Here is a 22,231-nt window from a genome sequence, read left to right on the forward strand (position 1 = left end):
GAGTGAGACTCCGTCTAAAAAAAAAAAAAAAAAAGTAGTATGTATTCACCAAGGAATACTACTCAGGCACAAAAAGGAACAAATTAATGACATTTGCAGCAACCTGGATGGAGTTGGAGACCATTATTCTAAGTGAAGTAACTCAGAAATGGAAAACCAAATATCCTATGTTCTCACTTATAAGTGGGAGCTAAGCTATGAGGATGTAAAGGCAAAAGAATGATATGGACTTCGGGGAGTCAGAGGGGAAGGGTGGGAGGGGGGTGAGGGATAAAAGACTACACATTGGGTATAGTGTAAACTGCTCGGGTGACGGGTGCACCAAAATCTCAGAAATCGCCACTAAAGAAATTATCCATGTAACCAAAACCACGTGTTTCCCAAAAAAATATTGAAATGAAAAAGAAAAAAAGGGTGAAAAGTGGAAGGGGTGCCAATTATAACTTACCTGCCTTAGCGGGTTGTTAAGGGGAGGGATTAAATAAGTTAATTTAAATTAAATGGGCTGGGGGTGGTGGCTTATACCTGTAATCCCAGCACTTTGGGGGGCCAAGACAGGTAGATCACAGGGTCAGGAGTTCAAGACCAGCCTGGCCAACATGGTGAAAATGCAAAAAATTAGTAATTTGTATTTCGTAAAAATACAAAAAATTAGCCGGGCGTGGTGGCAGCCGCCTGTAATCCCAGCTACTCAGGAGGCTGAGGCAGGAGAATCGCTTGAACCCGGGAGGCGGAGGTTGCAGTGAGCCGAGATTGCGCCACTGCACTCCAGCCTGGAAGACAGAGTGGGACTCCATCTCAAAAAGAAAAAAAAAAAAGCTAAATCCTTTTTTTTTTTTTTTTTTTTTTTTTTTTACAGAACTCAGGGTCTATTTATTAGGAAGGAGATATCAGTGCTTTATCAAAGATGAAGGGGTCACAGAGGGACGATGGGACAAAGGCCCTCAGCTGGGACATTTCTTAAAAATATGGAACGCTTCACGAATTTGGGTGTCATTCTTGCACAGGGGCCATGCTAATGTTCTCTATATCGTTCCAATTTTAGTATATGTGCTGCTGAAGCGAGCACAAAAAAGCTAAATCTAAGTAAAGCACTTAGAACAGTGGCTGGCCCATAGCAAATGCTGTGTTAGTGTGTTAGTTGCTGTTCTTCCAGGTCAGAAGAGGCACAGGCAAGTTACCACCAGGTGGCGCTCAGAGTCTGCGGAGGCATCACAACAGCCCTGAATTTGAATCCTGCTCTGCCACTGCCTAGTTGAGACCTTTTACTACCTGACTAGCTGAGACATTTACGACATTTACTGGCTCTAGGACTCATTTTATTCATTTCATTACTTTTTTTTTTCTTTTTTTTTTTTTGAGACGGAATCTCGCTCTGTTGCCCAGGCTGGAGTGCAGTGGCACAATCTCGGGTCACCTCAACCTCTGCCTCCAGGGTCCAAGCAGTTCTCCTGCCTCAGCCTCCCAGGTAGCTGGGATTACAGGCGCCCGCCACCACACCCGTATTTTTAGTAGAGATGGGGTTTCACCATGTCGGCCAGGCTGGTCTTGAACTCTTGACCTCCTGTGATCCACCTACCTCAGCCTCCCAAAGTGCTGGGATTACAAGCGTGAGCCACCATGCTAGGCAGAAAGCTGGTTTTCTTGAGAGGTGATGAAGACTTGAGGCTACGTCAATCATACCTGAGTTAGAATTCCAGTTCCAGCACCTACAATCTGTATTTCCTTTGATATATGTAAATGACTTCACCAGTCTGCCCTTCAGTTTCCTCCTTTATAAAATGAGTATTTTAACAAAACCTATCTCTGTATAACATAAAGCAATCATGATGGCTACACCATGAGGATTCAATGTGATAATGTAGGAAATCCTTTAATGCAAGGCTTGGCACAAAAAGCAACTCCTATCAACCTTAAAATATTAAGACTAATATTAAACTAACACTTGAGGGCTTGTTATGTGTCAGGGACATAACACCATGAATTCTCATAGCAACGTCATGAGACAGATAATACTGTCATGATCCCCATATTGTGGAAGAGGGAACTGAGGCTCAAGGAGATGTTACTTGTGGAAAGTCACACATTTGGGATTTAAAATAAGGCAGCCTGTCTCCAGAACCCATATTACTCACCATTATGCTAGACTGGACTTCCTCACCCTCGTAACTCATGTTGTGTGCCCAAAATTCAAGTTTCTTCTGGGCCTGAGGTCTTTGAACAGCCAGAGGTCTTCCATCCCTTCCATCTTCTGTACTGGAGTGGATGACTCAAGAAGTAGAAAACCAGCCAGGTGCGGTGGCTCATGCCTGTAATCCCAGAACTTTGGGAGGCCGAGGTGGGTGGATCACCTGAGGTCAGGAGTTCAAGACCAGCCTGACCAACATGGCGAAACCCCATTTCTACTAAAAATGCAAAAATTAGCTGGGTGTGGTGGTGCGCACCTGTAATCCCAGCTACTCAGGAGGCTGAGGCAGGAGAATTACTTGTATTGGGGAGGTGGAGGTTGTGGTGAGCCGAGATTATGCCACTGCACTCCAGCCTGGGTGACAGAGTGAGATTCCATCTCAAAAAAAAAAAAAAAAAGAAAAGAAAAGAAAAGAGAAAAGGGAGCCAGACTCAGCGGCTCATGCCTGTAATCCCAGTACTTTGGGAGGCCGAGGCAGGTGGATCACCTGAGGTCAGGAGTTCGAGACCAGCCTGACCAACATGGAGAAACCCCGTCTCTACTAAAAATACAACCTTAGCCAGGTGTGGTGGTGCATGCCTGTAATCCCAGCTACTCGGGAGGCTGAGACGAGAATTGCTTGAACCCGGGAGGTGGAGGTTGCAGTGAGCTGAGATTGTGCCATTGCACTCCAGCCTGGGCAACAAGAGTGAAACTCCATCTCGAAAAAAAAAAAGGGGGGGGGGGGCGGGGGGAAAAAAGCCGTACAAAATCTTCTGCTCTTTGACCATGAAGATCATGGTAATACTGTAGGGTAGTGATGCCCTGCTGAAAGCATGCCTCAGAACTGCCTGCAGGCCTTGTTGAAACACAGGTTTTGGGTTTCTGATTTAGCTGGTCTGGGGTGGGGTTTAAGAATTTGAGTTTTTAACAAGTTTCAGACGGCTGGGTATATGGTGCATGCCTATAGTCCTGGCTACTTGGGAGGCTAAGGCAGTAGGATTGCTTGGGCACAGGAGGTGGAGGCTGCAGTGAGCTGATATCACACGACTGCATTGCAGCCTGGGTGACAGAGCAAGACCCTGTCTGTCTAAAAAAAAAAAAAGTTCCAGGGTGATGCTGATGCTGCAGGTCTGGAGGCTGCACGTCGAGAACCACTGAACTATAGCGGAGCAACGAGTTTGAAGGAATCTGGGTCCATGATTGACCACAAGGAGGGGAGCCAGCTTGCCGTGCTGGACTAACTGTCTACTTCAAGACGGACACAAAATAGAGAAAGAAACTTGTATTTTATTTGAGTGACTGCATTTTGGGATCTGTTGGTTACAACAACCTGGCCTTTACCTTAATTAATATAGACGTTTTTCAGGCTGTTTTCCTGTAGATGCCCTGATAGATATCCTTGTTCCCACCAGCCATTGGTAACTTAGCCAACATCTGTCAGCAGGTCCAGTTCTGTGGATTCCCCTCAGGGTACAGAGCTTCCCTCCCTCCCTCCTTCCCTCCTTTCCTTTCCTTCCTTCCTCCCTCCCTCCCTCCTTTCCCTTCCTTCCTTCCTTCCTTCTTTCCTTCTTTCCTTCCTTTTCCTTTCTCTTTTCTTTTCTTTGACAGGGTCTTGCTCTGTCGCTCAGGCTGGAGTGCAGTGGCGCAATCACAGCTCACTGTAGCTTCAAACTCCTGGGCTCAATCGATCCTTCCTCCTTAGTCTCCTGAGTAGCTGGGGCTACAGGCTCATGCTACCACCCCCAGCTAATTTTCTTATTTTTTTAGAGACATGGTCTCGCTATGTTGTCCAGGCTGCGATTACAGGCATTAGCCACCGCGCCCAGCTTTAGAGTGATTTTTCTACAGCACAAATTTGATTGTGACTTCCCCTACTTAAAATCTCCCATGGTTCCAAAGGCCCTAGGAAAAAGTCAAAACTCCTCGGTGGGACATTCAGAGATTTTTCTAAGAGTCCAAAGGACCTCTCATGGTCCGTGTCCCCAAATTTCCCCCGATGGACCCTCTGGGCTAAGCTTTTTCTCTTGTTACTCTAGCCAAACACAACACAGTTCCAAGCCTCCTGCCCTTTTCTCTTGCTGTTCCTCCTCCCCGAGGTGCCATTCATGGCTCAGGCTGTGGCCAGGATCAGTGTGGAGTCAGTAGCGTGGACGGGTGGTCCCGGTCCAGTGCTCACTGAGTGACCAGGATCTGGTCTCAGAATGTGACCAAGGTCTGGGGTCGCCGTTTAGGTGGAAGCAAGGCTTGGGGTTCAGGTTGTCCATTTTTCATCTTCTCAGAATATTTACTGACCTGTTATCAGCTGATATTTTGAGATAGCCAAGCCCTGGCCCATTCCGGCACCAGATGGAGTCCAAGGGCTAGGATAGGATGGCTCCTGGGTGTCATAGTCAAGGAAAGGTTAACTGTTGTATTAAAGAACCCAAAATCTCAGTGGAGTTCACAGTCACGGGGCTCCATATCAGATCTGAGCATCTGAGTCCCCCGCCTGCCCCTGGAGCCCCAGGATCCCCTCCTTGCTCAGCTATCCCTGTGCCTCCCCCCGCCATTCCACAGCTGCATTTGGTTTATTAGAAGGGTGGGGAGCAGTACATGTATTTGACCAACTCTTATGTGCCAGGTCTAGGACACACGTGTCCTCACTGAGCCTTCAAAACAACCCTGTGGGTGGGGCATGGTGGCTCACACCTGTAATCCCAGCACTTTGGGAGGCCGAGGCAGGCAGATCACGTGAGGTCAGGAGTTCCAGACCAGCCTGGCCAACATGGTGAAACCCCATCTCTACTAAAAATACAAAAATTGGCCAGGCGTGGTGGCATGCGCCTGTAATCCCAGCTACTCGGGAGGCTGAGGCAGGAGAATCACTGGAACCTGGGAGGTGGAAGTTGCAGTGAGCCGAGATGGCTCCATTGCACTCCAGCCTGGGTGACAGAGTGAGACTCTGTCTCAAAGAAAGTTCAGAAGAACTCCTCAGGAGATTAAGGGCCCATGCCTGCTTTGTCCACAGAGTTTATGTCCTTCTCAAGAAGGGTGTGAGAGAGATACACAGAGAAATGTCTACAGATACAGGGCTGTTTTTTTTCTTGCTCTGTTGCCCAGGCTGGAGTGCAATGGCCTGATCTCAGCTCACTGCAACCTCCACCTCCCAAGCTGAAGCGATTCTCCTGCCTCAGCCTCCTGAGTAGCTGGGATTACAGGCACGCACCACCATGCCCAGCTAATTTTTGTATTTTTAGTAGAGACAGGGTTTCACCATGTTGGCCAGGCTGGTCTCAAATGCCTGACTTCGTGATCCGCTCGCCTCAGCCTTCCAAAGTGCTGAGATTACAGGCATGAGCCACCTCGCTTGGCTCAGATACAGGGCTCTGATGCAAGAGCTCTACTTCTTCCCCATTGCCATCCCAGTTTCCTCGGCCACAGTTTGCTATGGATCTTGCATGAGGTCTTTCCTTCTCTGGTCCACACTTCTTTCATCTTCAAGTGTCAGGGTAGGTGAGGTGGTCCCTTCTGCTGCTCCGAGGGGGACTTTGGAGAGAGACAACAGTCTTGGATTCAAGCCACACCTTGGGCATTCTACTTGCTGGTGACTTTGGGAAAATGGCTTAGCATCTCTGAGCCTCGGTTTCTTCATCTGTGAAATGGGGGCCAAGCTGTACAATGCCTGTCAAATATTTAGGTAGTTCCGGCCTGCAGCAGGCTCTGTAATGAGAGCTTTTTTTGTTTGTTTGAGATGGAGTCTCACTCTGTTGCCCAGGCTGGAGTGCAGTGGCACAATCTCGGCTCACTGCAACCCCCACATCCTGGGTTCAAGCGATTCTTGTGCCTCAGCCTCCCGAGTAGCTGAGATTACAGGCACATGCCACAACACCTGGCTAATTTTTGTATTTTTAGTAGAGACAGGGTTTCACCATGTTGGCCAGGCTGGTCTCGAACACCTGGCCTCAAGTGATCTGCCTGCCTCGGCTTCCCAAAGTGCTGGGGTTACAGGCGTGAGCACTGTGCCCGGCCCAAATCTGTCACATTCTAACCCTGGAGACCCCAGAGACCGTTCTCCCTCTGAGCTGTTCCTTATTTAGAGAATGGGGATCTCTGACTTGGAAGGCAATGGGAGGGTTAAATAAGGTCGTGAATGTAAATTGCACAATGCAATGCTCAGACCTAGATGGGCTCTGTAAATGTTCACAGTTATTATTCTATGAGTCTATGATCCCACAGCACTAAAAGTCTCTATTTTTAAGTTTCAAAAAATTCATTGTAAGGTTCCTGGATTCAATCTGTAATGGGGATGTCTCTTGCAGTTTCCACCTTTCCAGGGGCAGGGACTATTCTGGATGACATCCCCACGGACAGGGATGCTGTGGCCCCCAACATGCATGCCTGGAGCAGTTGGCAAGACCACAGCAGCCCCCAGCCCCGTGCGTGTTTGGAAATTTTTCATCTAAGGCCAGGCGTGATGGCTCATGCCTGTAATCCCAGCACTTTGGGAGGCCGAGGTGGGCGGATCACTTGAGGTCAGGAGTTTGAGACCAGCCTAGCCAAGATGGTGAAACCCCATCTCTACTAAGAAAATTTCCATCTGTTTCATCGTTCCAGGTTCATGCTCAACACATTTCTCTCCCCGACTGGCCATATGTAACCCATCCCTGAGTCATTGATTTTGCCTCCTAAATGTCTTTGGAACATGTCCGTTTCTCTTCATCTCCATCATTGTTATACTTTGAATTTTGTGCTCCCAAAAGATATTGAAATCTTAAACCCCAGGACCTGTGAATGTGATCTTATTTGGAGAAAGGGTCTTTGCAGATGATCAAGCTAAGATGAGGTCATTAGCTTGGTTTGAATACACTATGACTGTCTTTTTGTTTGTCTAAGAGTTGGAGTCTTGGCGGTGTAGTGGCTCACGCCTGTAATCCCAGCACTTTGGGAGGCCGAGGCGGGTGGATTGCTTGAGGTCAGGAGTTCAAGACCAGCCTGGCCAACATGGTGAAACCCCATCTCTACTAAAATACAAAAATTAGCCAGGTGTGGTGGTGCGCACCTCTGATCCCAGCTACCAGGAAGGCTGAGGCAGGAAAATTGCTTCAGCTCAGGAGTCAGAGGTTGCAGTGAGCCAAGACTGTGCCACTGCACTTCTGCCTGGGCAACAGAGCAAGACTCTGTCTCAAAAAAAAAAAAAAAAAAAAAAAGAGTTGGAGTGTTTTTCTGTCCCAGGCTGGAGTGCAGGGGTGTCATCATAGCTCACTGTAGTCTTGAACTCTTGGGCTCAAACAATCCTCCCACCTCAGCCTCCTAAATAGCTTGGACTACAGGGTGCACCATCATGTCCAGCTAATTATTTTATTTTATATTTTTGTAGAGGTGGCTCTTGCTATGCTGCCCAGTCTGGTCTCGAACTCCTGACCTCAAGCCACCCTCCTGCCTCTGCCTCTCAAGTAGCCAGGACTATAGGCATGTGCCATCATGTCTGGCTAATTAAAAGAATTTGGTAGAGACAGGGGTCTCACTTTGTTGCCCAGCCTCAATATGACTGTCTCTATAAAAGAAGGGAAATTTGGACACAGAGATACCCAGGAAGGCCACGTAAAGATGAAAGCAGAGATGGGGTAATGCACCTACAAGCCAAGAAACACCAAAGATGGGCAGCAAACTACCAGAAACTAGGAGAAAAGTGTGGAACAGATCCTGCCTCACAGCCCTCAGAAACCAACCCTGCAGACACCTAGACCTTGGGCTCCCAGCCTCCACAACTGTGAGCCAACACATTTCTGTAGAAGCCACCTAGTCTGTGGCGGGGCTTTGTTACAGCATCCCCAGCAGACTGATATGACTTCTATAGTGCAGACGCCTTGCTGGGTTTCCTGTATGGTTTCCCAGCTGGTCTATGTGTCCCCCTCCTCACAGCAGCCACAGGCCTCTCATTAAATGCAAGTCTGATCATGTCCATCATCTCTTCTCTTGGGATAAAAGTCCAAAGGATAGACAGGTCACTGTTGGGTCAACTTTTGTGTCCAGTTCTCAGGTATTTTCACGACTCATGACCTTGGTGCATCCAGCCCACTGCTCATGTGCCCTTCTCTCGCCTGACTGCCCTGCTAAAGCAGCGACCTACCCTCTCTCTCCTCTCATCCAGTTTTACTTTTCTTCATAGCACTTAATACTACCCAGCATGATTTTTTTTTGTTTCTTGCTTTTTGCTTTTTCGAGACAGAGTCTCATTCTGTCACCCAGGCTGGTGTGCAGTGGTGTGATCTCAGCTCACTGCAGCCTCTGCCTCTTGGGCTCAAGCAATCCTCCCACTTCAGCTTCCCAACTAGCTGGGACCACAGTTGTGCATCACCAACCTGGCTCACTTAAAAATTTTTTTTTGTAGAGATTGGGTCTCGCTGTATTGCCAAGGCTGTTTTTGAACTTCTGGGCTCGAGCAATCCTCCCACTTCAGCCTCCCAAAGAGCTGGGATTACAGGCGTGAGCCACTGAGCCCAACCCAGCACGATGTCATGTGTTTGTTTACCTATGGTGCTAGAACGCCAGCCCTAAGAAGGCAAGAAATGGATATCAATGTTTGTGGAATAAATGATGCAATGGATGGGTGAGCTCTGAATGTCAATCTGTGAAGACCCTTTGTATTAGTCCACTAGAGCTGCATAACAAACTATCATTGACCGAGTGGCTTCAACAAAAGTTGATTGTTTCACAGCTCTGAAGGCTTGAAGTCCAACATCAGGCATGCACCCACCACACCCGGCTAATTTTCTTTTGTATTTTTAGTAGACATGAGGTTTTGCCATGTTGGTCAGGCTGGTCCTGAACTCCTGGCCTCAAGTGATCCACCTGCCTAGGCCTCCCAAAGTGCTGGAATCACAGGTGTGAGCCACCACGACTTGCCTTCAACTATTACTTTGAGATTGTTCAAGTGCCACTCATTTAGGTCCAGGGCAGATATTTCAGTTTCTGGGCATCAGATATGGAGTCCCTTGAGGTCACTTCAGCCATGCCTCTGCCTCCTGCTCTGCTCATCAGAGAGCAATACCTCCCCAGGCTCCTGTGCAATCTCTCTTTATCACAGTTCCTCTCTTTTCAGTAGCTGCTTCTTCACTTTTTTTTTTCTAGAGATGGAATGTCACTCTTGTCGCCCAGTCTAGAGTGCAATGGTGTGATCTTGCACTGCAACCTCTGCCTCCTGGGTTGCTCACTGTAACCTCCACCTCCCGGGTTCCAAAGATTCTCCTGCCTCACCCTCCTGAGTAGGTGGGATTATAGGCACACGCCACCATGCCTGGCTAATTTTTTTTGTATTTTTAGTAGAGATGGGGTTTCACTATGTTGGGCAGGCTGGTCTCAAACTCCTGACCTAGTGATCTGCCCGCCCCAGCCTTCCAAAGTGCTGGGATTACAGGTGTGAGCCACTGCGCCCAGCCGAGGGCTCTTTACTATGCTTTTTTTCTTCCTTTTTAAGAGAGAACATGGGGTTAATTTACTAATCCAACAAAGAGCATAACCCATCTCCTCTTGTGAGGATGGGGTTTTATCATTCACACAGATAATTAAAGCTTGACATACCCAGTCTTCATCTGAGCCAAACTTAGGCCAAAAGGCCAAAGGCTGACGAATGGGCTCTTTGGGCCAGATAAGAGAGCAATACTTTATCATCTTTTGCTTTTCCTTATCCCTTATTTGAGGATTATCCCTTTAAACCTGCAACATTCTCCCCAATGGATTCTCTGGGAGAATGTCAGAATCTTCCCTCTTTCCTTTGCTCCTTGTCCCTAGAATTCCTGTTTCCCATTTTCAGTTAGTTTCTATGTCTGAGCTTTTCCCTGTTAATTCAGCCCCTGCTTACTGGAGGTTTCTCGCACACCCTGAGACCTCTGAAAATGCCCAAACACCAAGGCAGTACTTATAGTCCCGTTTTTCTACCTTGTCTCATGCACGAGGTTGCCTGGTTGCCGCAGTACCTGCTTTTCTACCTGTGCCACTTCTGTTGTCTTCGAAATAACAGTTTCAGGTTTGCCTATGGCTTCTGTGGGGAGCCAGGACACTCGGACAGAGCGGGCCACATAAATCAAGTGGGAGTCATCTTGCCTCTTGGCCAGAGTCTCACTCCACGCAAGCAGAGTTCTCCGCATGGCCACCAGCTTGTGAGAAACAAACTCACCTGTCCAAACCCAAAGAATGGACTCAGAAACCCGGAGATCAGCGAAAATGAGACTTTTAATGATGGTCTTGCAAGATGGGGTGTCTGATGAGCAGGCACACCCAGTACAGATTCAACAAGCAATTTATCCCCTAATGCGCAGGTCCCTCCCCCGGTTCCTCATAGGTTGAGTACTGTGCGGTCACAATCTTCCTGGACATCGCCTGTTGATTGTTGGGTAGGGGCTTTAGGTGTTTTTTGTTGTTGTTGTTTTGTTTATTTATTTATTTTATTATTTGTTTCCAAACAATGCTTGAGAGCAGGGATTGCTGTCCATTTTATTCACAGCTGAGTCAATATTTGTTGAGTGAGTGAATGAATAAAACTGAAATGTGGCTCATGATACTTACTCCACAGGCTTGTTGTGAAACTTAAATAACATGGTCCATGAAGGGCTGCTGATCCAGGAAGCACTCAGTACATGCACGTTGAGATTATTATTCACATAGAATTCTAAATAGTCATAACTCTATGACTGGAGAGGCAGCATAATGGAGTGATGCAGGATATCATTAGGTATTGGCTTTCCCTATTTACCAGCTGGTAACATCCATGCCTTGGTTTCTTCATCTGTAAAATGGAGACATTAGCTCCTACTTCTTCTTTTCTTCTTCTTCTTCTTCTTCTTCTTCTTCTTCTTCTTCTTCTTCTTTTCTTCTTCTTCTTCTTCTTCTTCTTCTTCTTCTTCTTCTTCTTCTTCTTCTTCTTCTTCTTCTTATTTTTTTTTTTTTTTTTATTTTTTATTTTGAGACGGAGTCTCGCTGTGGTGCCCAGGCTGGAGTGCAGTGGCATAGTCTTGGCTCACTGCAACCTCCACCTCCCGGATTCAAGCGATTCTCCTGCCTCAACCTCCTGAGTAGCTGGGACTACAGGTGCACACCACCACGCCCGGCTAATTTTTGTATTTTTAGTAGAGATGGGATTTTGCCATGTTGGCCAGGCTGGTCTCGAACTCCTCATCTCAGGTGATCCGCCCACCTCGGCCTCCCAAAGTTCTGGGATTACAGGCGTGAGCCACTGCGCCCGGCCAGCTCCTACCTCTTAAAGTTGTGTGGAGGACTCACATCAGGGAAATACCAGTTAAAAATCACGATGAAGGCCAGGCGCGGTGGCTCATGCCTGTAACCCCAGCATGTTTCATACTCCTATGAAGAAATACCCAAGACTGGGTAATTTATAAAGAAAAAGAGGTTTAATGGACTCACAGTTCCACAGGGCTGGGGAGGCTTCACAATCATGATGGAAGGTGAAGGAGGAGCAAAGGCATATCTTACCTGGTGGCAGGCAAGAGAGCGTGTGCAGGGGAACTGCCCTTTATAAAACCACCAGATCTTGTGAGACTTATTCACTATCATGAGAACAGCATGGGAAAGACCCACCCCTGTGAATCAATCACCTCCCACCAGGTCCCTCACACGACACGTGAGGATTATGGGAGCTACGATTCTAGATGAGATTTGGGTGGGGACACAGCCAAACCATATCTCAGCACTTGGGCAGGCCAAACAGGGAGGAATGCCTGAGCCAAGGAGCTTGTGACTAGCCTGGGCAACATAGTAAGACCCCATCTCTAAAAAAAAAAATTTCCAGGTGTACACCTATAGTCCCAGTTGCTGGGGAGGCTGAGGCAGGAGGATTGCTTGAGCCCAGGCAGTTGAGCCTACAGTGAGCGGTGATCGTGCCACTGCACTCCAGCCTGGGTGACAAAGAGACCCTGTTTCAAAAATAAAATAAAACCACAATGAGATACTACCCTATCCCAGCCAGAATGGCCATTATTAAAAAATCAAAAAATAATAGATGTTGGTGTGGATGTGGTGAAAAGGGAACGCTTGTACACTGCTGGTGCGAATGTAAATTGGTGAAACTTCTATGGAAAACAGTGTGTGGATTTCTTAAAGAACTAAAAGTAGATCTACCATTTGATCCAGCAATCCCACTACTAGGTATCTACCCACAGGAAAAGAAGTAGTTATATCAAAAGGACACCAGCATGTATATGTTTATCACAGCACAATTCACAATTGCAAAGATATGGAACCAACCTGTGGATTTTAATCTACTCAGCCCATCAGCCCTGAGTGGATTAAAACGTGGTATATATCATACACCATGGAATACTACTCAGTCATAAAAGAAGGAATAATGTCTTTGCAGCAACTTGGATGGAGCTGGAGGCCATTATTCTAAATGAAGTCACTCAGGAATGGAAAACCAAGTACTGTATGTTCTTTATTATAAGTGGGACCTAAGCTATGAGGATGCAAAGGCATACAGATGGGTACAATGGACATTGGAGACTCAGAAGGGGGGAAGGTGGGATGGGAGCAAAGGATAAAAAACTATATACTGGGTACAATATACACTACTCGGATGACAGGTGCACTGAAACCTCAGACTCCACCATTATACAGTTCATCCATGTAACCAAAAACCACTCATACCCCCAAAGCTACTGAAATTAAATAAGTAAGTAAATACATAAAAAGTTGCCCAAAAAAGTTGCGGAAGGGTTAAATGAGTTAGCAACGGTAAAATGTTTACAACATTGCCTGGCACAGAGTGAGCAGTTAATAAAGGCCAGTTGTTTTTGTTGCTTGAAGAATTCACAATTCTTTTATTTATCGATCTTGGCTCACTGCAACCTCTGCCTCGGGGTTCAAGCGATTCTCGTGCCTCAGCCTCCCCAGTAGCTGGGATTGCAGGTGCCCACCACCATGCCTGGCTAAGTTTTGTATTTTTAGTAGAGATGGGATTTTTGCCATGTTGTCCAGGCTGGTCTCGAACTCCTGACCTCAAGTGATCTGCCCGCCTCAGCCTCCCAAAGTGTTGGGATTACAGGTTTGAGCCACCGCACCAGGCCGAAATTCACAATTCTAACATTCAACCTATTTATGACATTATTTACTCTTTGAAGCTGTACCATTTTTGGGGGGAGATAATAACCGGGCTATAAGATCAAAGTGCATTAAAACTAGAGCTATGTAATTTCTTGTGCACACCACGATTGTTTTGAGAGTCGAAGAGGTGCTGTTAATGATTAAGCCAGGACAGGTGGTGTCAGCTGGACTGAATCCTGAAGATCCAGATTCGAAGGCCCATTCTTGCTATAAACTCACCACTCCACAGGGAGACAGCAGAGAGCAAACCCTGCCGCTGATGTTATGAAACAGGGTTCTCTGAATTACCCACTGCGCAAGCTCGCTCTGCATCACTGATCTTACTCAAGGACTGAGTTGGGCGGGAGCCAGGTGAAAGCTGGCAATCCTCTCCCCTACATTCTGGGCTCAGAGCCTAAAGCATGGGTGGGAACCCGAGCCTGTCACCCTGCTCCTGTGGGGACTGAAGGACATAACCTTTGGGGCTCCTCTCCTGCCCACACCTGCCTCAGAGGCTGCCTGGGTACAGACAGGCCTGCAGCTAGAGAAGTCCTTTTAAAACATAAATCAGAGCAAGTCCCTTCTCTGCTCAGAATTCTTCCACAAGTTCTGTCTCTGTCACCTCTCCGTCCTCACTCCCAGGCAACGTATTTTCATACATTCTCTAATACTTCTGCCTTTCTTTATCTACAAGTGTTTTGGTAAATTCTTTTACCCCCGTGCCACCAGCCCAAATAGTTGTGGCTCCCCTGTGACATCTATCACCCATTCCCCCCGACAGACACAAATACCCTACTCAGACCAAACCAAAAAGACACTCCCCTAAAAATTGTGTAACTAGTTGTGCATATGGGGGCTGGGGAAGGGCTCCTCTGAGAAGGTAACTTCTGAGCAAGTTCTGAAGGAGAGAAAGAAGTGAGCGGTGATGCAGTCTGAGTGAAGAGCATTCCAGGCCGAGGGAACAGCTGGTGCAAAGGTGCTGAGGTGGGAGAAACCCTGGAATCTGCAAGGATATGGAGGAAGCCAAGAGTGCTGGAGCGAGTTAGGAAGAGAGTGTAGGAGATGGGCTCAGAGAGGGGGTTTGCGGCCAGGCCAAATGCTTTTGGCTTTTACTCCAAGTGAGATGAGAGCCATGGGAGAGTTTTGAGTAGAGGGGGAATGTGACCTAACAGGTTTTATGAGATCATTTGGGCTTTGGCACTGGAAATAGACATCTGGTTGTAATAATCATCAAAATAGCTAAAATTTCTGAGTGTTTACTATGTACCATCAACTCCCTGGATCCTTTCAACCACATAGTGTAGGTAATATCATTATGCCCATTATATAGGAGACTGAGGCTCAGACACATGGAGTCAATTGTCCAGAGTCACACAACATATAAGTGGAGGTGCTGGGATTTGGGGTGACTTTAGTCTCAGCTATTGCATTATGGTACTGATGTAGTTTGCATATTTGTCACCACCCAAATCTCATGTTGAATTGTAGTCTCCAGCGCTGGAAGTGGGACCTGGTGGGAGGTGTTTGGGTCATGGGGGCGGATCCATCATGGCTTGGTTCTGTCCTCTTGATAGTGAGTTCCTGTAAGAGCTGGTGTTGTAAAGTGTGGCCCCTCCCTGCCACTCTCTCTCTTGCTCTGGCTCTCGCCATGTGACCTGCCTGCTCTGCTCTGCCCCCTGCTGTGAGTAAATGCTCCGTAAGTCTTCCCCAGAAGCTGAGCTGATGGCTGCACCATGCTTGTATAGCCTGCAGAACCATAAGTCAATTAGACCTCTTTTCCTCATAAATTACCCAGTCTCAGGTATTTCTTTACAGCAAGACAAGAATGGCCTAGTATAGGTACTCTGTCCAGAAAACTGCAGTCTCAGCCCTACTTGAGTTAAGGCTGGGCAAATCAGGATGAGGAAGTAATCCCTGCAGACTCCCACAAATCTGGGGAGAGGCAGGAGGAGTCCTGGGAGGTCCAGCTTTGATCCTTCATGAAGCGTTTCCCTCAGCTTCTCAGCTAGCTTGAGCGATTCCTGTTTCCTCAGCCCCTCGTTAGCTCCATCAGCCCATCTCTAGCTCCCTGGCCCATCTCTAGCTCCCTGACAATCTCTACCTCCCTGGGCCAGTCTCTAGCCTCCTTGACATGTCTCCAGCTTCAGCAGCCCGCCTGCAGTCTCTAGCTCCCTTGGCCCATGTCTAGCTCCCTAGGCCTGTCTCTAGCTCCCTCCACCTCTCTCTGAATGTCTATGTCTCTCCCTGTGTCAATTACACATTCATCAAACACTTAACAATGTGTCCTTCCCCTGGCATATTGAGTCTCATTTCCATCCTCGCAATGACTCTATAGGGAAGGTGTATTAGTTCATTCTCATGCTGCCAATGGACCCATACTTGACACTGGGTAATTTATAAAGAAAAAGAAGTTTAATGGACTCACTGTTCCACATGGCTGGGGAGGCCTCACAATCATGGCAGAAGGCAAAGGAGGAGCAAAGACACATCTTACACGGCAGCAGGCAAGAGAGAGAGTGTGTGCAGGGAAAACTGCCCTTTGTAAAACCATCAGATCTCGTGAGACTTATTCACTATCACGAAACAGCATGGGAAAATTCACCCCCATGATTCAATTACTTCTCACTGGGTCCCTCCCATGACATGTGGGGATTATGGGAACTATATTTCAAAATGAGATTTGGGTGGGGACACAGCCAAACCATATCATTCCACCCCAATGCCTCCCAAATCTCATGTCCTCACATTTCAAAATAAATCATGCCTTCCCAACAGTCCCCCAAGGACTTCACTCATTTCAGCATTAACTCAGAAGTCCACAGTTCAAAGTCTCATCTGAAATGAGGCAAGTTCCTTCTGACTATAAACCTGTAAAATTAACAGCAAGTTAATTATTTCCTAGATACAATGTGGGTACAGCCACTGGGTAAATACACCCATTCCAAAAGGAGAAATTGGCCAAAACGAAGGGGCTACAGGCCCAATGCAAGTCCAAAATCCAGCAGGGCAGTCAAATCTTAAAGCTCCACAATGATCTCCTTTGACACCATGTCTCACATGCAGGTCACGCTGTTGCAAGAGGTGGGTTCCCATGACCTCAGGCAGCCCTGCCCCTGTGGCTCGCAGAGTACAGCCCCGCTCCTGGCTGCCCTCATGGGCTGGCATTGAGTGTCTGCGGCTTTTCCAGGTGCACAGTGCAAGTTGTTGGATCTACCATTCTGGGGTCTGGAGGACGGTGGCCCTCTTCTAACAGCTCCACTAAGCAGTGCCCCAGTGGGGGCTCTGTGTGGGGGTTCCAACCCTGTATTTCCTTGCTGCACTGCTCTAGCAAAGGTTCTCCATGAGGGCTCTGCCCCGGCAGCAGACCTCTGCCTGGACATCCTGGTGTTTCCATACATCCTCTGAAATCTAGGTGGAGGTTCCCAAACCTCAGTTCTTGTCTCCTGTGCACCACAGGCCCAACACCACGTGGAAGTTTTAAAGGCTTGGGGCTTGCACCCTCTGAAGCAAAAGCCTGAGCTGTACCTTGGCCACCTTTAGTCAAGGCTGGAGTGGCTGGGAGGCAGGGCACCAAGTCCCAAGGCTGCACACAGCAGGGGAGCCCTGGAGACCTTTTCCCCATTATCCTGGAGCACATTCTTCTCCTGGTTACTTATGCAAATTTCTGCAGCTGGCTTGAATTTCTCCCCAGGAATTGGGTTTTGTTTTGTTTTGTTTTGTTTTTTTTGAGACGGAGTCTCGCTCTGTCGCCCAGGCTGGCGTGCAGTGGCGCAATCTCAGCTCACTGCAAGCTCCGCCTCCCAGGTTCACGCCATTCTCCTGCCTCAGCCTCTCTGAGTAGCTGGGACTACAGGCGCCCGCCACCACGCCCGGCTAATTTTTTTTTGTATTTTTAGTAGAGACGGGGTTTCACCGTGGTCTCGATCTCCTGACCTCATGATCCGCCCGCCTCGGCCTCCCAAAGTGCTGGGATTACAAGCGTGAGCCACCGCGCCTGGCCGGAATTGGGGTTTTCTATTGCATCTTCAGGCTGCAAATTTTCCAAACTTTTATTCTCTGCTTCCTCTTGAATGCTTTGCTGCTTAGAAATTTCTTCTGCCAGATACCCTAAATCATTTCTTTCAAGTTCAAAGTTCCACTGATCTTTTGGGCAGGGGCAATATGCCACCAGTCTCTTTCCATAGCAATGGTGACCTTTAGTGCAGTTCCCAAGTTCCCCTTCTCCATCTGAAACCACTTCAGCCTGGATGTTATTGTCCATATCACTATCAGCATTTTGGTCAAAGCCATTCAACAAATCTCTAGGAAGTTTCAAACTGTCCCACATTTTCCTGTTTTCCTGTGAGTCTTCCAAACTGTTCCAACCTCTGCCTGTTACTCAGTTCCAAAGTAGCTTCCACATTTTCGGGTATCTTTACAGCAGTGTCCCACTCCCAGTACCAATTTACTGTATTAGTCCATTCTCATGCTGCTAATGACAACATACTTGAGGCTGGGTAATTTATAGAGTAAAAGAGGTTTAATGGACTCATAGTTCCACATGGCTGGAGAGGCCTCACAATCACGGTGGATGGTGAAGAACTAGCAAAGGCACGTCTTACATGGCAGCAGGCAAGAGGGAGCATGTGCAGAGAAACTGCCCTTTCTAAAACCATCAGATCTCATGAGACTTATTCACTATCACAAGAACAGCATGGGAAAACCCACTCCCATGATTCAATCACCCCCACTGTGTCCCTCCCATAATATGGGATTATGGTAACTACAGTTCGAGATGAGATTTGGGTGGAGACACAGCCAAACAATAGCACTAGGTATCCATATTTTCCAGATATAGAAACTTTAGGTTCCAAGCTGAGCTTGCACTTGCCCAAGCATCTTTAGCACAACACATGAATGATGAAGCTGGGATTTGAACTCAGGTTTGTCTGACTCAAGTTAGTCATTGATTTTGACTTCCCCGAGTGTGCCCCTCAGAGCCTTGGACCTGAGAGATAGTGACGAGTGCTGTGATGGAAAAGAAAAAGCTGGGAAGCCAAATAGTCTGAATAGCTGCTATCAGCCCCCTCCCCTCTTGACGTTATTTTAAAAGCGCATTAATATTCTAAAGGCCCTGAGAAGTCCTGCAGGTAACAAATTGGTTTCCTGTCATTTAACCCAGTTTCTCCCTTGCTGTTTACCTGTGGAATCCCCTTTCTCCAGAACTTATTCTCTTCCTCTGCCCGTCACGCTCTCTCTCTCTCTCTCTCTGCCTCCTACTCTCTACTATCTCTCTCTGTCTCCACATTCTGCTGAGAGAGGCATCACGGGGTAGTGATTAAAACAGCAGGCTGTAGAACCAAACTCTGTGTTTGACAACTGATTCTACCTTTAGCCTGCTGTGTGACCTTGGGAGAGGTCTCAACCCCTCTGTGTTTCACTTTCTCCATCTATAAAATGGGGATGACAACAATTTCTATCTCAAAGGGTGACAACTAAGTGAATTACTCTATTGAAAGCACTTCATGCCTCCCTGTCAGTGCTCCCCAGGGCTAGGATGAGGACCCAGAGCACCCGGATTAGGCCATACTTGTGTTGCTATAAAGACTGTGCCAGATTGCACACCACAACAGGAGCCAGGTCCTGGGGTCAGGAAAGTCCATGGTGGCATCTTTCCTAGGTCAGGAAAGTGCGGGTTGTACTTTGCTGGTCCTCTCCTCCTGGGTCGGGGAAGTATGGGGTGCAGCTGCTCCTGGCAGCTTTGACTTTCAGCCTCAGATAAAGCATTGCCCGCATCTCATTCCTGTGCACGTGTGCTGACCCAGCCACCCCCATTCCCTGAATCAGCATCTTCAGTGGTGGCAAGTGGTTTGTTTAACTTTGCAAGCAAGACGTGGATTCCCCATTTTAAATGCGAAAGAAAGCACCAGGCAGACAGAGCAGATGTGGACACATTTATTCACATGTTGGGTGATTAGGGACTGACCCCTGCCAGAGGCAGGGAGGGGACTGGCTCACAGAGGTGATGGAGACAGACCCAAGCCTAGGGGACATCAATCAAACTGGACCCAGTCTCTGCGCTTCTGGACCTCAGATTCTAGAGAAACAGAGACACAGAAGGGAATAGAAGAGTGTGGGGAAGAGGCAGGGGGCCGGGGGAAGAAACAGGGGCTAAGCAGAGAGGTCCACAGGATCAGAAAAAGGCACAGACAGCAAAAGACAGGGAGGGAACTGACCAGCTAGTCAGAGACATATGAATGCAAGAGAGACAGGCCTCTCAGTGGACCATGTCTTGATATCCCCAGGTCACAGTCTCCCTGTCTTTCCCCATCTGTTCTATCCCTGCCTCTGGGTCTCATCAATTTTGTCTCTCTCATCCCCTCTCTGTTTCTGTCCTCGTGTTTTTGTCTAATGCTGTCACAGAAAAAGGGAGAAAGACATTGAACATCTATAGGCCACACGAAGACAGGGACCAGGATAGACACACACACCCATACACACCCACACACAGACACACAACTATAAACATGACAAGCACATGCAGACACACACAGGATCATACACTACCATCACTACTCAAATATAAACACACCCTCACATATAAAACCATACAAACATATACAAGCACACACCAAATCATTCACAAGAATGAGCACCAACACAAATACAAACACACATCTTTTTTTTCTTTTGAGATGGAGTCTCCCTCTTGTTGCCTAGACTGGAGTGCAATGGCATGATCTCAGCTCACTGCAACCTCCGCCTCCTGGGTTCAAGGGATTCTCCTGCCTCAGCCTCCTGAGTAGCTGGGATTACAGGCACCCACCACCACACCCAGCTAATTTTTGTATTTTTTGGCAGAGACATGGTTTCACCATGTTGGCCAGGCTGGTCTCGAACTCCTGACCTCAAGTGATCCACCCGCCTCAGCCTCCCAAAGTGCTTAGATTACAAGTGTGAGCCATTGCGCCTGGCCTGAATATTCTTATACAAGGTGTTTTGTAATCTGTGCATTCAGTTATTTTTGGTATTGTTGGGCCATAGGATAAGGTATATTTTAGCCTTAGTGGGTACTGCCAAACAGCTCTTCCAAGTGGTTTATCAATTTACATTTCCCTGAGACGTATATGAGAATACCAGACCTTCTCTTGACCGCATGTCATCCTTCAATTCCCGCTCCATTCTCTGATCCTCTTTATTCTTCATTTTTCTTAACCTTTTTATTATCAACTTTTTTTTTTTTTTGAGACGGAGTCTAGCTCTTGTTGCCCAGGCTGGAGTGCAATGGCATGATCTCGGCTCACTGCAACCTTGGCCTCCTGGGTTCAAGCAATTACCCTGCCTCAGCCTCCTGTAGCTGGGATTACAGGCATGCACCATCATGCCTTGCTAATTTTGAATTTTTTTTTTTTAAACAGAGTTTCGCTCTTGTTGCCCAGGCTGGAGTCCAATGGCATGATCTTGGCTCACCACAACCTCTGCTTCCTGGGTTCAAGCAAGTCTCCTGCCTCAGCCTCCTGAGTAGCTGGGATTACAGGCATGCACCACCACATCCTGCTAATTTTTGTATTTTTAGTAGAGATGGGGTTTCTCCATGTTGGCCAGGCTGGTCTTGAACTCCTGGCCTCAAGTGATCCACCCACTTGGGCAGCTGATGGGAATGGGGATTTGTTTCATAGCAAGGAAGGAACTGAGTTAAAGGCATCTGTCCAGGTGTTTAGGTATTTCAGTGGGGTTGGATGGAAACTTATATGTAAGTTTTCACGTGAGTTAGGTGTCAGGGCCATGGTCTAGTAATTTAGGTGAGAAGAACTGAGGCATATATCCAGGTTTGAGGTATGCAAACGAGGCTGGATTGGAGCACACATCTAGGTGTTCAGATATTCAAGTGAAGTTGAGTTGGAAGACACCTGTCCAGGGGTTTAGCTCTTCAGGTGGGGCTGGTATGAGGTGAGTGGCACCTGTCTAGGTATTTAGGCATTCAAGTGGGCTTGGTTGGAGACAGCTGTCCAGATACTTCCTGGGTCTGGATTGGGGGCTTTTGTATGGGTGTTCAGGTATTAAAGTGGGGCTGGTGAAGATGTTGAAGTGGAGGGGATAACTGTTCAGGTGTTTACCTATCCAAGTGGGATGCACTGGGGGCACTCTGTAAGGTGTGTGATTGGAAAGGGTTGGGGAACACTTATTTGGGTGTCAGGGAATAATCTGTCTAGATATTTATGTGTTTAGGGTGTGGTTAGGGCAGCTGTCCATGTTTTCAGGTATATAAATGGGTCAAGTAGAGGGCGCTTGGCCAGATATTCCAGTGGGCTTATCTGGGACATTCGTGTAGATGTAAAATGATTATGGGCTGGATTTTGCAGCACCAGCTGTTCAGGTATGCAGGAGGCGGGTTGACGCAGTCACTTGTCCAAGTGTTAAAATATTCAGAAGAACTGGGTAGGGAGCATCTGTCACAAATTATGGTAAGTTGGGGATGGGAACACATGCCCAGATGAGAGAGCTGAGCTGAGGGTATGCATCCTGCCGTCAGGCTCTGTTTTGGGGAGCATCTGTTGAGCTATCCAGGTGTCCTTGGAGACTGGGTATTGGGCATCCCTCCTGGGTTCTGGTGCAACTCTCCAGTTGTCCAATATTGGGGGCTGATTTTGAAGGGGCACTGTCTGGAGGGGGGTGGGAGTTTGGGGCACCTGTCTCCAGGTAGGAGAGCAGTTGGCAGGTTGTGGTAGGGGCATCACGGGCCGGGCTGCAGCCGGTTACCTGCCCCGTGGAGGTTGCCGTGAACTGGAAGCTTCCCAGCATCATGCGCAACAGTGACAGGAACTCTTTGTCCTCATAGTCAAAGCGGTCCCCAAAGACAATGGAGCTGATGACATTGGATACGGTGCGGCTCAGGAAGAAGGTGGGATCGATACTGGCGCCTGCAGGTGTGGTGGGAGAAGGGGGTTGGGAAGAGAGTCAACTGAGAGGTCTGAGGAGAGTCAGAATTCCAGGAGGCAGGGCTCTGTT

The 22,231-nt window shown here is 47.8% G+C and overlaps 1 protein-coding gene and 1 non-coding gene across 2 annotated transcripts in view; one reads left to right on the plus strand and one right to left on the minus strand.

Moving 5' to 3' along the window:
• Positions 1-22,231, plus strand: part of LOC116480035 (cytochrome P450 2G1) — an 88,863-nt gene that overhangs the window by 44,040 nt on the left and 22,592 nt on the right. The window lies entirely within an intron of this gene.
• Positions 963-1,069, minus strand: LOC116481397 (U6 spliceosomal RNA). Its single transcript, XR_004251552.1, has one exon. It is a non-coding gene; the product is annotated as a U6 spliceosomal RNA (small nuclear RNA).

Source organism: Hylobates moloch, unplaced genomic scaffold (assembly GCF_009828535.3).
Source record: "Hylobates moloch isolate HMO894 unplaced genomic scaffold, HMol_V3 SCAFFOLD_13, whole genome shotgun sequence".
NCBI classification, from domain to species: Eukaryota; Metazoa; Chordata; class Mammalia; order Primates; family Hylobatidae; genus Hylobates; species Hylobates moloch.